Here is a 16,062-nt window from a genome sequence, read left to right as displayed (position 1 = left end):
GGACCCGCAGTCCTCGCCTCCGCCTTCCTGAATCCTGTCACCTGTGCGGGTGCCTCAGCCGCCTGCCCACCCCGCCCCCACTGCAGCCTCAGCTGAATGGCGCTGGCGGAATGAAGTCGTGCTGGACACCATTCCCAAAAGGACCCAGCCCAGGCCAAGGAAAACTGTGGTTCTATTAGGGCCTCAGATTTCTTTAGGACTCAGGGATTCTCCTCTCCCTCAATTCCACCACAGAAACAAAACTCAGCCAGCCTGTAACCAAGCTCCGGGGGTGTCGGGTGCACGGTTTTGGGGAGAGCAACCAGGATCTCTCTGACAGCGCCTGCCAACGTGGCTTCCCTGTGAGGCCCTACAAATGTGAGACCCTGTGAGACCACTCAAATGCTCCGAAGAGGGGTGCCCACCCTAACTGCCTCCCGCTGGACAGAGGAAGAAACAGGCAGTGGTCCCCATTTTCCTGCTGGCCGGTGGCATGGGGCTGCTGCTCTCAGCTCCTACAGGCCGATACTTCTCTCTGGGCCTCAGCCCCCACTCCGCCAAGTGGGTGTGGCAACCCCTTGCCTGCAAGGGAAGGCGTGGAGACGTCCCAGCACATGGCTGGCATCTTACGAGCAAGTCAGAGCTGCCCCTTTCAGGTGGAGGAAGGTTCTGGGCTTCACCTCGTTCCCACTGGGACCCCTTGGTTTGACACTTGGAGCAATTTGCCTTCTGCCAACCCTCAGTCACGGTGGGGGCTCTACCTGAACCAATTGTCACCTCACTCACCATTCCCCACGCTCCCCTGTGGCCCCTCGCTCCATCCTGGACACTGATGAACCCTTGCATGACAGACGTCACGATGAGGTTCACCTTGCGCTCGCGGGCCCGGCCCCTCTGAGCCCCACGTCTACCCTTGTGCCTCCCTTTGCAGGTTGTCACAAAGAGCTCATGAACTGGCCATTTCAAAGGGCTTTGTCACCTGTGAAGAAGCTTGGGCAGTGAGGGGATAATCGGGGACCGTGGCGTCTCAGACGAGCCTGACTGAGTCCTGCAGAGCGTGGGGCGCTCAGGGTGCTGGGTGCAGGCCGCCCACCAGAGGCTGCAGAGAGAATGCCCTCCTCCCTTCACCAACCCCCCCCCCCCCGCCCCTCCTCCATGTCCTGGTGATATTCGGGTTTGGATGCAATTCCGAGGGAAGGGAACAGACATTGCCCCAGTGGGGGCCCCAACGGCTCCAGTGCCCCAGACCCTCCCGTGCCTCGGAGGGGGCCGAGGCGAGACCGGAGGCAGCAAACCCGCCGCCCCACTCCAGTCTCTGCAGCCAGCCCTGCTCCCTGAGCTATGACACTAACTCCACAGCCTTCCAGGGCTACGGTTCTCAGATTCTTGCCGGTGCTGGTTGCCATGGCTACCTGAAGCTCTCCTTGCCACCTTCCCAACGTTATGAGGCAGGAGGGGGAGGCGGAAACAAAGGAAGAGGAGCCAGGCCCAGGCTGCTAAGGGGGCCCCCACGGAGCGGCATGGGGGGGCCTTTTGTGTAGCTGGCTTCCCCCCCTTTCCTCTGAAATAAAATGCACACACAGTGCCTTTCACCACAGCACACTAACCAAAGCGTTCCTTTTCGAGCGGAAAATCAAAACTAATAAAATGTGCCTCAGTGCCCAGGCGGGGAACTGGGAAAGGTACACTGATGTTTTAACAAGAGCGACAATAGCTAACAATCAGGGCCCCACCCGCGCCCTCGCGCTGAAGCCTCCCAGCGGCCCATTGTACAGCTGAGCAAACTGAGTTTAAGAGCAGTGAGCAGGCTATCTCGGGTCCTAGAGTCACTGAGGGGAGGGGCAGGGATGTGGGCGGGTCTTAGGGCCCTTCTTGGCCCTGGAGGTGCTACCAGCCCTGCTCTCCTGGGAAACAGCCCCCGCACCATCAGCAGCGGACTGGACAGCCAGGCCCCTGTGGGAGACTGGGAGGGACGCCGGTCCCCTCCTGGCTGTCCAGCCCAGGTGTGCTGATGCAACCTGGAAGCAGCCCAGGGCCCCAGGGTGGGGGGTGGGGACTCTGGAATCTACCATCTGCCAGCAGGATGGCTTGATCTTCCTGCCTTGGCTTCCCTAACTTCCATCTCTCCACCCCTACTCCCCCTCACTGAGGGGATACCTCTGCCTAGGCAGCCCAGGGTGAAGTTCAAATGCCTTCACAACTGCCTGGGGGGTGGTGGTGAGCGGAGTGGGGTTAAGGGGGGGTGAGGGGGGTGGGCCCTCTGCTAAGTTCACCATTGACTCTCCAGCACTGTCCCCTCCCCCCTCCCCCAAGTAGTCTATTATGAACTACTCCAGCCAGACTGAGCTCTGCTCTTCCTTACCTCTTCCTCTATTTCAGTTGCTTCCTCTGCCTGGGACCCGGCCCCTCCCTTGGAGCCCCAAGAACTCCTGACTGAACGCCAGGCCTCAGCCTGTGCCGTCTCCCTCCCCTGCGAGCTCGTCCCTGATTTCTGGACCCTCTCATCTCTGTGTAAACTAAGTCCTTCCCTCCTCTCAGCCCTTAAAATATTTACACTCACAGCCCTTGTTTCATTTACTGAAATTGCCTATTTATAAGTCCACCCCCCCCCCCCCCCGCCTCCCCACCACCAGGCTGTGAATGCTTTGAAGACAGAGACGACGCCCGCCTGGTTGCTACAATCCGAGCGTGCAGCAGATGCTCGGGAACCGTTAGATGCCTGAGTGGCTCGTGCGCACACGCACAGGTGAGCAGAGCACGTCCATGTGACTCCAAGTTGTTTTAAGCTAAACCAACAAGAGACGGTGCTGGAATGAGCTCCCTTCTTATCTGAACATCTAGCAGGAGCTGTTGGAACCGGATTGGCGCGATAGGAACAAGTCAGATCTGAGGCTGCGCCAGCGAAGGGACGCAGGGCACCGNTTGAAGACAGAGACGACGCCCGGCTGGTTGCTACAATCCGATCGCGCAGCAGATGCTCAGGAACCGTTAGATGCCTGAGTGGCTCGTGCGCACACGCACAGGTGAGCAGAGCACATCCATGTGACTCCAAGTTGTTTTAAGCTAAACCAACAAGAGACGGTGCTGGAATGAGCTCCCTTCTTATCTGAACATCTAGCAGGAGCTGTTGGAACCGGATTGGCGCGATAGGAACAAGTCAGATCTGAGGCTGCGCCAGCGAAGGGACGCAGGGCACCGGGACCCAGGCGTGCTCGGGAATAGGCGGCATCCTGTCTTATCTCAGCATCGCCATCACGTCCCACCAGCCCCCTCGCTGAGAGAAAAATGTATGGTCCTAACTGCATTTATTAGAAAAGCACCGCCGTGAACAAGAAGAGGACTTGTCAAGAACCTAAACAAGGCAGGGAAGGGCAGAATGACTCGCTCCCCAAACTAAGAGGACAAGAGGAATTAATAAAATAGAACGCAAACCATACGGAATCGGTGAATGTGGTCAACGCAACCAAAGACGGTCCTTTGAAAAGACTGATGTAACAGATGATTTTCTGGCAATCCTTCTGAAGAACATCAGAAAGGAGATATTAAAAAATAACTTTGGAAATGAAAGAAGACAAGGGACCACAAATGAGTGCGATATTGAACGTGTAGGAATGCTAGTTACAACTTAATGTCAATGAAGTTAATGACTGTTTAGGAAAATATTAATTATTAAAATTGATTTAAGATGAGGTAGACAACCTAAATAGATCGATAAACATAGAAGAAATTTAAAAGGTAACCAAAGACCTATCTCTTTAAAAAACACTCATGGTTTATGGCAAGGGCCACAAAATTTCCCAAAATACATATTGTCCGTGATAGATAAATTGTTCCAAAACATAGAACAAGACAGAAATTATTTCTCCTTAGTTTGTGAGCATGAATCTTATATCAAAACTAAAAAAAAAAGAAAGAAAGAAATAGTAGGCCATATTCACTCAGAAACAGAGCTATAAACATGCTGAACAAAATGTTAGCAAATCAAATCTAATAGTATAGCAAAATAGTAATGGCAAAGGCATTTCATGATTCAGTATCAGGAAAACATATTAAAATTTCACCAGCTAAACAAATAAGAGAAGAACATAGTATGTGATGGTTTCAATAGGGACTTTTGTATGAGATGGTTTCAAAACACATAATAAAACTAAACACTTGTTTCTGTTGAAATGAAGTCATAACCTAACAGTTGATGTTTAACCAACATGGAGCCCTACTGATGAAATATGACACCATCACCTCTTAGGACTTGAACGGGGAAGGATGCTCTCTACATCACCCTGCCATGCAGCATTTTACTCAGTGTCCCTGCCAATGGAATAAGGCAAGAAAAGAAAATAAAGGATTAAAATTTTGAACAAAGGACACTGTCATTACCTATGGGCAACACTACTGTATTATGCCTAGAAAATCAGCTACCAAAATAACAAAACTAATAGGAGACATCAGTAAAGGGGAAGTAGGTAGATACCTGCAAAGTGCTTAAAAGTTAATGATTTCTTTTACTATCTAATGCTCAACTCTTTTGGTTTTTTTTTAATATTTTATTTATTTATCTTAAGAGGGGAAGGGAAGGAGAGAGGGAGAGAAATATCAATGTATGGTTGCCTCTGGTGTGTCCCCTGCTGGGAAGTGGCCTGCAACCCAGGCATGTGCCCTGACTGGGAATCAAACCACAGTTGTCTAGTTTGCAGGCCCACGCTCAATCCACTGAGCTACACCAGCCAGGTCAACTCTTTAGATGTAATTGAAATCCCCATTTTGTTCATAAGAAAAACAAAAAACCATACATGCCATATCTAGGAATAAATCTAATAACAACTGTGCAAACCCTACATGTAGAAAATTATTAAACGTGGTGAAATGAATGCTAGCAACAATCAAAAATCCTGAACAATGAAGCTTCTTGCCATAACCTTGGATGGGAAGATAAACTGGGAAGATGTCCATTGTCTCCACAGAGTCTTAATATTCAAAGGAACTGTAATCACAATTTTGGATGCCATCCTTCTGGACTCCACTTGTCTGCTACTCCTTGGCCTTATTTCCCGTGCCCATACTGGTCCCAGCTCCTCCAGCCCAACCGGGGAATTCCACACTGTCATCGGAATTGTGTGCAAAGCGTATGGCAAAGCCACTGCACCCAGACACCTGAGCAACCACCTCCACTCCCAGAAGAGAAGTAAGAGGCCACATGGTCCCTCTGAACGCCCATCTTGCCTCATCGCTCCCTGGCCTTTTATGCCATAATTATTTTCGTTCATAAACTGTTTCCCGCAAGAATGAGGGCGAGCAGGGACTTGATTTCAGTCATGAATTTTCCTATCTCCAGCACCTGGAAGCACACCTGGCCTCAGGAGACTCTCAATAGTGGTTGGATGAGGTCAGGAGGACACATGGCCTGGCTTTAAGTCCAAGAGTGACGTCAGTTACACACTCTCCTGGTGGGTGGACACTGAGCAAAGAGACAAGGAAGGGGCAGCTCCCTCAACTCTGCCCGGTCCTGAGCAGCATGCATCCCCCAAGGGCCTGGAAGCTCTGGGTTAAGATCCCCATTGTGGGTGGCTCTTCTGATTGGTGGCCTCCTGTGGTCAGGCACAGATGGCCCTTCCCCTTCCCGGTGGGCAAGTCTCACTTCTTCCGCCCAGAAGTTCCCAACAATTCTTGAACCATCTACCTTGTGGGCCTCGGCCATTTTTCTCCTCTGCACCTTCATTTCCATTGCCTGAATAATGTAATTCCCACCCACCCCCACACCGAGGACAAGGCAGGGCTGCAGCCAGTGCCGCTGGTGACGTCCTGGACAGCAGTGGCGGAACTTGCATTTTTCTGAGAGCTCGTTCTCATAAATTTTCTTACCCACCTTGGCCAAGGATGCATCCGACTAAAGATTTCCTGTATCTCCTGTCCACAGCCAGACTCAAGGAGAATTTCTAATCTTCTGTCCAGCCCCCAGTGCTCAGCAGGTTTCTTGCCTCAGGTTTTGTACCACCCAGAAATATTGAATCTTGAAGAAAAAGCCACAGTTGATCCAGCCTTCCCACAGGCTTTCATGAAAAGAGATTCCGCCAGCCTGAGTCAGCAGTGATGCGCGTCCCCACAGGGATTTAGGAGTACCTCATCACAGCACAGGGCCAAAGGAGCCCCAAGGCGGGACTCACAAGGGCCTCACTTGGCCCTGGTTAACGGGCTCCCTTGGTTAACAGGCTCACTTGGCTCTGGGGCCAGGGCTCTAAGAAAGGTGGCCTGCAGCGTGGGAAGAGACCAAAAGCAGCTCTGTGCAACCTTCAACGGAGGAAACGAGAGCTAACACCCCCAGGCCACGGCCTCTTCATCTACGAAATGGCCGTAAGCACATTCCCTGCCTCTTGCAGTTCTGGGCTGTTACCTGAGACCAGGGGCCAGCTCTCGGTGTGTCTATGACCTGTGACGAATCCTGCTGCTGAGGAAACGAGCCTGGCACATGGTGGTTTGGGAAACCGTGTGACTGTGTCTGTGCAAACTCTGAGCAGAGCCCCAGGCCGGAGCCACCTGGGAGATGGCCAAGAAGCCTAAGCACTGTCCGATGCCTTGGGAGCATCGGTTGTTTGCGTGAGGACTTACATAGGACCATCTGCCAGCGACGGATGCCCCACCGAGGCAGCTTCTCCTCCAGGCCCTGGCGACAGAGTGCAGCACCGGCCGCTGCCGGCTGTGGCGTGGGCACCACAACCTAGCCGTGTGGAACTCGCTGTTGCGGCTGGAGCATTCACTTCTTCACATCCACCTTCTGCAGTGGCTGTGGGATTTTTTGCGAGCATACATTAAATAGTGTGGCTTCAACATTTAATGCTGCGCCAGGCATGCTTTTTTGAATTTTATGCCAAGCAGGGAATATTTAAGGGTGACACAGCTGACATACGGTGGAAGGAATGGAGCCCACTGAGGACCCACGGCTGCAGGTCTTTGAGTCTTGGTTCTCGGCAGCTTCCGCTGCATCACCCTCCCTCCCTTCCTAGCCAGAGGCAGGCTGCCCTGGGAAGCAGGTGGTGGGTGCTGGGAAGGGACACATTTGGATTCCAAGTCTTGTTTCACGAGTCACCTGCTGGGGGACCAAGGCTGGCTGGCTGATGTCCTACATCTCTCGATCTTCCCACAAATATGGGTGGCAATAATGACAGTTCCCTCCTCACAGGGTGTTGAGAAGACGAAATGGTGGGGGGTGCACAGGGCTGGACCTGGGTGAGGGGCAGCAGGTATGAACCAACCAGGAGCGGCCCTGGTCCTGCCGTTCTCGGGGCTCCAGTCTCTGGGGGGCTGGCGAGGAACAGGAAGAGGGACGGAGGACATGGCACGTGAAGGGGTCCTGGAGGGGCCTCATTGTCACACCAGGATGAGGGAGAAAGGAAATGAGTTCCCATGAGCCCCAGAGTCACCTCAGTCCCGGGATAACTGGACAGTTGGTCACCCTAAAGGCACAATTGAAAGAGCAGCCCGGGGAGAAGCTGGGGAAACAAGCAGCACCCCGAGGGGGTCCCTGCAAGGAGAGCTCAGCACCACGGACAGCGCCTTGCAGCCGGGAGCCATTCATTGCTCAGAGCAGAGGCTCCACACCCACACAGGGCATTCATGAGGACATCTTGTGAACCACCTCCCTGCTGGCGGTGAGGACTTCACCATTTAAAGGATGGGACTACAATTTCATAAGCCATGACAGGCAGTGACCATCGTGATGGTAACTAACATTGCTGAGCATTTACCGTGTGCCAGGCACCCACGGGCCCATCTCTTTTAACTCTCACCACTGTCCTATTTATTGTCCAGGTGTGGGCCCTATGCCCATCACACAGATTAGGAACCTGAGGCTTCTGACCTCAGCTCACCTGGAGCAACAAAAGCGTTCAAAAGTTTGACGACTGGCCAAGTCCTGGGTTCCACTCTGTACACCCCAACACTGAGTGAGGGAGTACACCCACATGAAGATCTATTGCCCGAAGGAGAGGGGAAGGGGGGAGATGTGCTGGGGAGGCAACAGCCCCGCCCCCCACCAGGCACACGGCCAGGGAGCTCGCATCAGTCGCCTGCCTGGAGCAGCCCCTGGATGTGTGCAGCCCGGTCTCAGAGTAAGCCTTGCCTCGGCCTCTGTGCATGTCAGTTACGGAGTCGCTAAAACACAACACAACATAAAAACCTTCAGATGCCAAGTCATTGACCACACACCCCGCTTGCCCCAGCCCCCGAAAGGCTTGTTTTCGAATTTCACGTTTTCCCGGTTCTGTTGTTTGTAACGATTAGTAAAGAAATCTCTCACCGTGTAAGAAACCTATTGTGTTCTGTCTCCACAAGAACAAGGTGTAGAATCACAAGAACCTCACTAACAGCTCTTTTAAAAACCCATCAGGCTGCTCGGGCTGTCGGGGGTGTTGGACTCAGTCCTGAAAACTCTACTTGTACAACCTCGTAATTATTGTCATCCATCATCCTCCTCCTTGAAGCACTAAGTGGGGACCTTTTTTTTTCCAGAAGGGGAACAAAGCAAAGCTTTTCTCAACAACAAATAAGTAACAGAATGAGAAGCAGTTGGCTCAGTGGTCTGAGCCACCCAGGGGAGAGCTCCCACCCCGACCTGCTCTGTAATCTCGGGCGAGTCACCTGACCCCTCAGACCTCAGTTTCCCCATCTGTAGAGTACTGGTTCAAAGCAAACACTCACTAGCATTTTCGTTTGATATCTTGATATGATGTCATCGAATTAGGATGCTGGATAGTGTGTGCGCTCAGTTCATGGTCAAGCCCTCTCCCTGTGTTCTTGCCCCGTGTCCAGGTGACAAGTTCGCGACTTACACCCAAGGAAGTCACCCTTTGCCCCTCCCTTTCTCGGGAGAAACCAGATCACAAAGCCCAGAGACAGGGAAAGATGACGCAGCTGGTTCCCAGGCCTCAGCTTCCCGCCTGGTCCTCTCCGCCTCCGGTTTGTTGTGACCATGATGGAAGTGTGTAAGGTGCACCCCTCAGCGCCCAGCACATAGTGCTCCTCCATAATAGGCTCTGTCCCTTCTGGTGCCCACTAAGTCACCTGCGCTCTCTTCACTCCCGAGAGGGAAGCAGGACGAGGTCCCTGTCCTCGCCGGGGAAGAGGTAAACCGACCTCGCCGAGGCGCACAGCCAGAGAACTCGGGAGGGTAAGCTCCGTCCCTGGGCTCCTCCTGCTCACTTCTCAAAGCTCCACGCTGGGCTGTCTCTCCTTCCTTCATCAAGCTCTGCTGAGGGCTGCCCATGGCCCGACTGTGGGCTGGGCTGCAGCACCCACGCAGGCTTGAGTTACAACGGAGGAGAGCCTGGCCGGGAGCAGAGGCCGCTCGGAGCGTCGGGGGCAGCTCAGTGTCCCCTCTCTCTGGGCCTCCCCCTGTCTCCTCCCCGCTTATTCTTCCTCTCACTGCCTCTCCCCGGGGCGGCCCCACCCACACAGCCAGCCACATTCTGACAAAGTTAATAATCAGGGTGTCAGCTTTAAATACCGGTGAGCCAAAGGGAGACAACCTACTTGTTTAAAAAAACAAAGCAAAACACTGTAACGAGCAGAATATTCCATCTGGACTAACCCACAGCCCATGGTGCTCAGTCTTGTAGGATACTGTTATGTGGCATTCATTCATTCATTCATTCATTCATTCATTCTCCAAAGAAGTATTTACTTATGAGTATTTATCTATTAGGTGTCAGATGTTGTTCTAGGCCAGAGGTCAGCACACTTTTCCTACAGATGACAAGGTGACAAACATCCAAGTCTTTGTAGGCCACCCAGGTGTCTGTCCCAACTACCCAACGTGGCTGCGGTAGCACAGATGATCCGAAAACCAGCGAGGCAGCCTGTTCATTTGCAGAAGGAGGAGGCAGGCTGGAGGCGCCGACTCTCGGCGCCCAGACACAGAGGAGAAGACCAGGCGACCCGCCACTTACAGGAAACGAGGTTCAGCTGGGTGAAATGACTTGCCTTGGCCACGGTAACCGGCACAGCCAAGACCATCTGTCCGTCCATCCGTCTGTCTGTCTGTCTGTCTGTCTTAGAATTAGAATTCGGAAGTAGTATGATTCCTCAAGACCAGAGTAGCGGAGTCAGACACTCTCTAACAGTTTGGCCTGGCTGATGGGCGAAGGTGGTTTAAGCACACGGCCTGGCCACGCAGGGACGGGGCGGACATTTTTCACGATGTTCACGCAAATACGTGGCATACAAGAAATAGCAAGTTCCGCCTCTTGCAACACTTAAAACTCTCGATTTAAAAGAATCGACAGGCCAACCTAAACACGTGCGAGAGAAAACGAAGCTTCCTAAATTATTATTGCCTTGGGGGATTTTGAGCACAGTTGTGTGAGGGCCCCTGGTGGGGTCTGTCACAAACTCAGCTTCTCCAGGGATTCCTTCCGCATGAACACAGGGCTCTTCTCAGCGGGGGGATCTGGAGAGTGGAGTTCTCCCCCGCTCATTGTATTAAGGGCCCAAAATAATAAAGCTGTCCCCTCTATTCTTGGGAAAGGAAATTTATTTGCAAAGGACTTACCCAGCCACAGGAAGACTGTCTGACGGGCCTGGATGAGAGAGAGACATATCAGAGGGGAACAGAGTTGCCCAGTGCCCTTCTCATTGCATTTTCCAGGCCTCGTGGTAAGAGGCTTTCTTCCCAGAGCTACAGGAAGGTTCTGTGGCCAAAGCCCCAGCAAAAAGCTCTGCTTGTTGCTTTTCAGCAGAGCAGAGTCTAAAGTCCTTTGCCGTCACCCCGGTCCCAGGTAGGACAGGCGTCTCTCTGATGAGAAGGCGTCCGCCCCAGCAGCCGCCCGTCCACGTGCCTAGCAAGTGTGGCGGGCGAATGGGTTGTGCGCGGGGCTGACCCAAGCGCCGTGCAGTGGGGTTTTGTGTGTGTTGCTGAGCAAGGGGCTGGAGAACAACTCATTAAAAGTGCTACTTCTCAGAGAAAAATTACAACTCACTACAGAACAATCATTACTCCGAACCGCCAGGAATGGAGCTGAGTGGAAGTCCAGGACTACGGAATCGAAGAAGAAACCACATTGAGACTGGAAGGAGAGGTAGAAAGGCAGGAGATGCTGGCCCCACACCCAAGTGGGGAGGATGAACATCGGGAGGGATGTCTCAGGACCAAGGGGTCCCAGCCCCATGCCAGGCCCCCCAGCCCAGGGCTCCAGTGCAAGGAAAAGAAGTCCCCACAATTTCTGGCTGTCTAAAATGAGCAGGAATTGAGGCTGTGGAAGACAGAAACTTCTGGGGTCCCAGGCAGCTCCCCTTAAAGGACCCAGACACAGGCTTACTCACATTCATTCCCTCTGAGGTCCGGCGCTGCAGCAGAAGCTTGAAAGGCACCAGAGGCATATGGGGAGGAACTGAAGTGTCCAGCCTCAGGGGGAGAGCTAAGGGGCAGCTTTCTCCCAGACAGAAGTGCTGGCAGAGGCCATTGTTCCTTTTCTAAGCCCTCCCCCGACAGAGCTGGCAGGCTGGGGCCATACCTGAGACTCCATCCACCTGGCTCACACTGTTTGCCTCACCCTGGGGATTCCGGGAGGCTCCGCCCCACCCAGGGTTCAGGTCCACCTGAGCTGTTTCCAATGGCTTTTCCGAACAAATGGCTTATCTCGGCTCAAGCTTCAGATTTTCCTAAATCTGTCAGACAAAGAGCATCTGTCCTCCATGAGCCCTGTACATCTTGCTAAGTGGCTCCAGGCCCAGGATTAGCAGCAGCAGCTGGCCTTGGTTCACAGCTTGGCCTCGCTCGGGCCCCTCCGAGCCCAGCACAATAGCAGCCATCTGCTGATTGCTTTGTAGCTTATGCTGGGACTCCTCAGACACAACACGGGGTGGCTGACCTTGGCCTGCAGCTCCCGGGAGGTCCCAGAGGCTGCGCACCCAAGGACAGCTACAGCCCAGGTTAGAGTACCGCCGCGCAACCACCTCCACGAGCCACACCCTGTCTGAACCTAAACCCCGGTGACCCTGTGAGGGGGAGGGGCTGTTTTAGACCATTCCAGTTTACAAATGAAAAATCTGAGGCTGAGTAAGAGGCTTGAATTCAAGGTACAGTAGCTACAATTTGTTGAGGACCTGCCACAGGTAAGTAAAAAGATTGCATTGAGTTCTTGCAAAAAGTGGGGGTACGTACAATTGTTATCCCCATTTTGAAGAAGGGGACGCCAAAGCTTAGAGAGAGGCAGGACCAAGGCCTAAGATCCGGGAGGGGCGGGGCCTGGAGGCCTGGCTCCTCCCAGGGACTCTGGCCCCACCCCATACCCAGCGCAGTGCTCACCAGGGACCTCGGGCTGCAGCGAAAATTACATCAAGTCAGCCCACAGCCTCTGGTCCCGGTTTCTTTGGAGGGAAGCGGAGAGGCAGAGACGAAGACAAGGACAGATCGAGAGACACAGAAGAGAGAGAAGAACAGAGAGGGAGGCCGAAGGCGTCCAGAGAGGGGGTGGCCTGCGGCAACTTCAATTGGGCCTCGGTTCTCAGGAAGAAATCATTTCTGAGAGACGGGCAGACTCAGATAAACACCCTGCTGTGCCAGACTGAGCCTGATCCATGGGAACGGCCCGGACGTTGCCATGGCAACCAACCCTTTCCCCAGCAACTGTTCAGGAACACTGTTTTTTAAACAGGAGATGGTGGTGTGTGCTTCCTGGAAAAATTACTGGGGATTTCTTCCCTGTCGCTTCCCCACGCTCCCCGGCCGGACTAGAGCACATCACAGACGTGCAGGGGGGGTGCTGACCAACTGCAGTTCTTCCAACGAGGGGTCTTTCGACTTTCCAGAAAAAAGTCTGTCTCCCTAAATGTCTTCTGACCAGATCACTGCTGGGATCACCTCAGGCACCGCCGAGGCCTCTCCCCAGCCACCCGGTGGTCCCTGTCCCTCCCTCCCAGCCCAGCCGGGCCTGGGCCCCAGGGAAGCCAGCAGCTTCCCACCCCTGCTGGGTCTCTGTGCCCAGCACAGCCCCGGGGAGCCATCCGGGAGCATCTCTCCTGTGACTTCCCCATGGGCTGGTGGGCTCTGTGCTGCCTTCTCTCCACCGCCTGGATTCCTCCTGCCCAGCTCTGAGGCCAGTCCCTCCATGGACCCCTGGCTGATATGCCCCTCCTCCTCAGAGCTTCCACCCCACCAGCCCCCCTGCACCCTTGGGGTCATGTTCCCAGGGTTAGCCGGCAGGTGAAAAAAGTGTGCAAAAGTCACAAACGGAGCTTGTTCTGCGAACCAAGGGGCTGCTTTTGACGCTCATTTCCTGGCTGCCGGACCCTCTCTCCGCCAGCCCACAGTGCTCTGTGAAACCCCGTCCTCCAAACCCAGAGTGGCTCCCCCCTGACCAAAGCCCCTTGGGTTAAACTCTGCTAGAACGAACCTCCCAGGCCTTGGGTGTTCGTGGGAGCAGCTAGGCGCCCTCCTTCATTCTGACTCTGCCAGAAATAGCACGTGGACCCAGGGTCCTTCCTTAAGACAGCCCTTCTCTGGTCCCGCACGCTCCCCCTTCTTTCTGCGTGGGTTTTTTGGAGGCAATGGGGTAGCAAATCCATTTGTGACAGTGTTGGAACATGTGTTCAGTAAGNTTCAGGAACACTGTTTTTTAAACAGGAGATGGTGTTGTGTGCTTCCTGGAAAAATTACTGGGGATTTCTTCCCTGTCGCTTCCCCACGCTCCCCGGCCGGACTAGAGCACATCACAGATGAGCAGGGGGGGTGCTGACCAACCGCAGTTCTTCCAACGAGGGGTCTTTCGACTTTCCAGAAAAAAGTCTGTCTCCCTAAATGTCTTCTGACCAGATCACTGCTGGGATCACCTCAGGCACCGCCGCGGCCTCTCCCCAGCCGTCCGGTGGTCCCTGTCCCTCCCTCCCAGCCCAGCCGGGCCTGGGCCCCAGGGAAGCCAGCAGCTTCCCACACCTGCTGGGTCTCTGTGCCCAGCACAGCCCAGGGAGCCATCCAGGAGCATCTCTCCTGTGACTTCCCCGTGGGCTGGTGGGCTCTGTGCTGCCTTCTCTCCACCGCCTGGATTCCTCCTGCCCAGCTCTGAGGTCAGTCCCTCCATGGACCCCTGGCTGATATGCCCCTTCTCCTCAGAGCTTCCACCCCACCAGCCCCCCTGCACCCTTGGGGTCATGTTCCCAGGGTTAGCCGGCAGGTGAAAAAAGTGTGCAAAAGTCACAAACGGAGCTTGTTCTGCGAACCAAGGGGCTGCTTTTGACGCTCATTTCCTGGCTGCCGGACCCTCTCTCCGCCAGCCCACAGTGCTCTGTGAAACCCCGTCCTCCAAACCCAGAGTGGCTCCCCCCTGACCAAAGCCCCTTGGGTTAAACTCTGCTAGAACGAACCTCCCAGGCCTTGGGTGTTCGTGGGAGCAGCTAGGCGCCCTCCTTCATTCTGACTCTGCCAGAAATAGCACGTGGACCCAGGGTCCTTCCTTAAGACAGCCCTTCTCTGGTCCCGCACGCTCCCCCTTCTTTCTGCGTGGGTTTTTTGGAGGCAATGGGGTAGCAAATCCATTTGTGACAGTGTTGGAACATGTGTTCAGTAAGTCTTTAGCTGACTTTGTGTAACTGAAAAAAAAAGACTGTGTGTTTACGAACTGGCCACACAGATCAACCTGCCCTGCCAGCCCAGACCCCTGGCCTGGCCTTCCCCGCTCCCCGTGGCCCTGACGGAGGCCAGAGACCAGGGCTGGTGGGTGCGGGAGGCTGGCCTGAGGCCCACACTCTGCAGCCTGGACAGCCCGAAGGGGAAGGATCGGGGCTTTCCTCCTTCTCCCCACCAGTCATGCGAGTTGCCTCACAGCTCTGGTGCAGCCATGAGCTCGGAGTCTCAGCCTCCGGCTCTGCCCTGGCCCCTCCCTCAGCGGCTGCCATCTGAGTCGGAGAGGAGGTGTGAGCACCAACGATCAGCCACCAAGCAGCCTGCAGAGATGAGCAGTCGGGGCCGAACAGCACCGCGGTTGAGACGCTGGCACCGAAGCCCACGGCTTGGAATCCCGGCTCGCGGCTTCCTAATGGTGTGAGCAGGGTCCAGCCGATGCTCGGCCTGGGGGGCTCCCTCCCTTCACCTCCAGACGGGGCTGATGAAGAGGACACAGCAGCAAGGATGGCGACGATGGGGGCACCCACCTCACGGAAGGTATTTGAACTGAAGCGCAAAGCACTTAATGAGTGGCACGTGGCAAGAGGCACCCGCGTGCTGCTCTCCTTAACGAGAGCCGCGGACACTGAGTCAGGGCCGAGGACCACCCGGATCACTTTCCTGGTGGCAGCGACCCCTGGAGGAATGACCCCCAGCCTCGACAGCGTGGCTCAGAAACCTGTGGAGCTGGTCGAGGGGCAAAGTGGCCACGCACACGGGGGTAAGAATCCCAGCTCATGGGCTACAACTCTGGGGCACCTCTTCATCCCTCGGGAACCTCAGTTTCCCTGTCTGTCAAATACGGGTCCACTGCCTCTACCTTCCAGAGTGATAAGATTTAAATGAGCTAATCATGCAAAGGGCCCCAGCCCTTGCCCATCACCTTCCTCCTCAAGTTGTTGGTTCCCGGCCAACTCTGGTATATTGGTGGCGCCCAGATTCTCCTCTTCTGGGTCTGTCTGCTCGTTTGACTGCACCTCCAGACTTCAGAGCTGTGAACAGCCGTCATTCGTGGCTGAGTGCCCGTACCCGGCACAACCCGGCCCCCAGCAGGTGCTTAGCAGGTGCTCACAGGGCGGAGGATGCTGGGCTGCAAGGCAAGCGCCCGGGTGCATCGCTTGGTCCTTGCTTCTGACCCTGACCTCATTCAAGCCCCAGGTGCCTCATGGTTGAGGGGGTGCCCCACGGCCAAACTCCAGCCCCAGCCTAACAGGACACTCCCTCCCCAGAGCTCACCCCAGCCCCGGGGACCCCAGAACCCCAGCCTCTCCCCTGCCCGGCCCACTGAACAGAAGATGAAGTTGCCAAGCAAGGTCATGGCGCTCAACACATGGATCTTTATTTGTTTTCCGTCAGAAAAGTTCAAGGGTTACACCGAAAAATACTTCAGCCTCTGCTACCTACTGACAAAAACACACCACAAAATTATAAAGCAC

Source organism: Sturnira hondurensis, unplaced genomic scaffold, assembly GCF_014824575.4.
Source record: "Sturnira hondurensis isolate 20B ecotype Veracruz unplaced genomic scaffold, ASM1482457v3 Scaffold0009733, whole genome shotgun sequence".
Classification (NCBI taxonomy): domain Eukaryota; kingdom Metazoa; phylum Chordata; class Mammalia; order Chiroptera; family Phyllostomidae; genus Sturnira; species Sturnira hondurensis.
This window is presented reverse-complemented; position numbering follows the sequence as displayed.